This window comes from Oncorhynchus tshawytscha, unplaced genomic scaffold (assembly GCF_018296145.1).
Source record: "Oncorhynchus tshawytscha isolate Ot180627B unplaced genomic scaffold, Otsh_v2.0 Un_contig_2240_pilon_pilon, whole genome shotgun sequence".
Taxonomy (NCBI): domain Eukaryota; kingdom Metazoa; phylum Chordata; class Actinopteri; order Salmoniformes; family Salmonidae; genus Oncorhynchus; species Oncorhynchus tshawytscha.
In genome coordinates, this window is record NW_024608897.1 from 80,001 (window position 1) to 83,457 (window position 3,457).

The 3,457-nt window shown below is 48.5% G+C and overlaps 1 pseudogene; it reads left to right on the forward strand.

Moving 5' to 3' along the window:
• Positions 1–3,090, forward strand: part of LOC112261055 — an 18,181-nt pseudogene extending 15,091 nt beyond the window's left edge.
• Positions 3,091–3,457: the final 367 nt, after the last annotated feature.

Sequence of the window (3,457 nt, forward strand, 5' to 3'; positions counted from 1 at the left end):
ATAACCTGTTATAACTGATCTGTTCCAGGCGTGGGGTGCTCCACCTCCAGGACAGTGAGGGTATAGCTGACCTGGGTCTGCCTCGTTGGCAGCTGACATCCTGTCTAGCTGTGGTCATTGTGGTTCTCTACTTCAGCCTCTGGAAGGGGGTCAAGACCTCAGGGAAGGTAGGTGGTCCTCGAATCTGTACTGGCTCCATATCAACCTATTTTAAGGGTACATAAATATACCTATTTGCTGAAATGTTGTACTTTTATCTAGTTAGTTTTGTCCTACAATGTGCACTCGTTCTGGATATGAAAGATTAGCCATCCCACTGTAGCGCAGGATGTCCAGGTGAAGTTAGATCGGGCCCTGTGAGCAGAACAGAACACCCGAACAGGGACACTATCTGTAGCTCTATGAGCAAGGTATTAAGTCCTGGCCTAGAACAGAACAGAGTGGGCCAGTTGAGTCCTGGTGGGCCAGGTTGTTGAGTCCTGGCCTAGAACAGAACAGAGTGGGCCAGGTTGTTGAGTCCTGGCCTAGAACAGAACAGAGTGGGCCAGGTTGTTGAGTCCTGGCCTAGAACAGAACAGAGTGGGCCAGGTTGTTGAGTCCTGGCCTAGAACAGAACAGAGTGGACCAGGTTGTTGAGTCCTGGCCTAGAACAGAACAGAGTGGGCCAGGTTGTTGAGGCCTGGCCTAGAACAGAACAGAGTGGGCCAGGTTGTTGAGTCCTGGCCTAGAACAGAACAGAGTGTGCCAGGTTGTTGAGTCCTGGTCTATAACAGAACAGAGTGGGTCAGGTTGTTGAGTCCTGGCCTAGAACAGAACAGAGTGGGCCAGGTTGTTGAGTCCATGTGAGTAGATCAGAACAGAGTGGGCCAGGCTGTTGAGTCCTGGCCTAGAACAGAACAGAGATGGGCCAGGTTGTTGAGTCCTGGCCTAGAACAGATCAGAGTGGGCCAGGTTGTTGAGTCCTGGCCTATAACAGAACAGAGTGGGCCAGGTTGTTGAGTCCTGGCCTATAACAGAACAGAGTGGGCCAGGCTGTTGAGTCCTGGCCTAGAACAGAACAGAGTGGGCCAGGCTGTTGAGTCCTGTTGTTAGAACAGAACAGAGTGGGCCAGGTTATTGAGTCCCGGCCTAGAACAGAACAGAGTGGGCCAGGTTGTTGAGTCCATGTGTTCCTGTGCAGGTTGTGTGGATCACAGCCACCATGCCCTACGTGGTCCTGGTCCTGCTCACCCTCCCTGGAGCCATGGATGGCATTAAGGCCTACCTCAGCGTCGACTTCCTACGACTCTGTGAGCCTCAGGTAAGAATGGGGGAGAGGGAGGAGAGATAGAGAGACAGGGATGAGAGAAACAGAAAGAGAACGATTGGGAGACAGGAAGGATGAGAGAAACAGAAAGAGAGAAGATTGGGAGACTGAGAGAGAGAGAGAGAGAGAGAGAGAGAGAGAGAGAGAGAGAGAGAGAGAGAGAGGGAGAGAGAGAATTCAGAGGTGATAAAAGTCTGTTTCCTTATTGAGTTTCACAGACACACTAGTATTACACCTCTGGTCCAGTCCTTGTCTCTCACAGACACACTAGTATTACAGCTCTGGTCCAGTCCTTGTCTCTCACAGACACACTAGTATTACAGCTCTGGTCCAGTCCTTGTCTCTCACAGACACACTAGTATTACAGCTCTGGTCCAGTCCTTGTCTCTCACAGACACACTAGTATTACAGCTCTGGTCCAGTCCTTGTCTCTCACAGACACACTAGTATTACAGCTCTGGTCCAGTCCTTGTCTCTCACAGACACACTAGTATTACAGCTCTGGTCCAGTCCTTGTCTCTCACAGACACACTAGTATTACAGCTCTGGTCCAGTCCTTGTCTCTCACAGACACACTAGTATTACAGCTCTGGTCCAGTCCTTGTCTCTCACAGACACACAGACAGTATTACAGCTCTGGTCCAGTCCTTGTCCCTCACAGACACAGACACACTAGTATTACAGCTCTGGTCCAGTCCTTGTCTCTCACAGACACACTAGTATTACAGCTCTGGTCCAGTCCTTGTATTACAGCTCTGGTCCAGTCCTTGTCTCTCACAGACACACTAGTATTACACCTCTGGTCCAGTCCTTGTCTCTCACAGACACACTAGTATTACAGCTCTGGTCCAGTCCTTGTCTCTCACAGACACACTAGTATTACAGCTCTGGTCCAGTCCTTGTCTCTCACAGACACACTAGTTTTACAGCGCTGGTCCAGTCCTTGTCTCTGATGGGGACACCCTCCACCAGCTGAGCTCCTGTTTAGGGAAAGGGGTCCAGGACTACCAATTTAGTCAGTTGCATTCAACTGAAATGTGTCTTCCTGCATTTAACCCAGTCAGAGAGGTGCGGGTTGCTGCCTCAATCAACATCCACAGCGCCTGGGGAACAGTGGGTTAACAGCCTTGTTCAGGGACAGAATGACAGATTTTTAACCTTGTCAGCTTGGAGATTCGATCCAGCGATCTCGCTCTAACGACTAGGCTACCTGCATATATATATATACTGTATATATATTGCGTGCGTGTGTTTATGTGTGTGTGAGAGAGGTATGCTGATATTTATTTCTGTATTTCAACACCACAGGTAGTCATTTAGTGCAGGAAAATATAAGGTTCGTTATAAACAATTTAATATTTCAGTATCCATGAAATCTCGACTGATGAAATGTATATATGAATCATTTGCCTTAATAAGGGCGCTGTAAGAATCTCCAGCTGTCCCCCCCCCCACCCCCCCTCCAGTAGCAACGCACACGACCGCTAAGGACTCAAAGCAACAATTTGAGAATTAGATTAGACACATGCATGCAGCAACAATTTGCTAAATTACCCCGTATTCACAAGTGTCTTTCATCTTTCTGTTGAATGAGTTTCCTGCAATTATCTCTAATAACAGCCTCCCCCTTCTCCCCCCCTGTGTCTTTTGTCCTCTGTCCCCTGGCTGTTTGTTGTGTAGGTCTGGATAGACGCTGCCACTCAGATCTGCTTCTCTTTGGGAGTCGGGTTTGGTGTGCTAATAGCGTTCTCCAGCTATAACAAATTCAGCAACAACTGCTATAGGTAAAGTAGAAGCACAGAACAAAACCAGGGGTCCGTGTCCCAAATAACACCCTATTCACTATATAGTGCACTGCTTTAGACTAGGACCCATAGGGCTCTGGTTGAAAGTAGTGCACTGCGTAGGGAATAGGGTGCTATTTGGTATGCTACCCTCAGTGTTGATAGTTTCTATTAGAGAGGCTAACAGAGGTGACAAACTGCTCCTGAGCTGGTGAATTACAATACCTTTGAAGGCCCTTACCTACTGGCCATAACACCAGTCTGTCCTATAGAGGACAGTAATACCTACTGGCCATAACACCAGTCTGTCCTATAGAGGACAGTAATACCTACTGGCCATAACACCAGTCTGTCCTATAGAGGACAG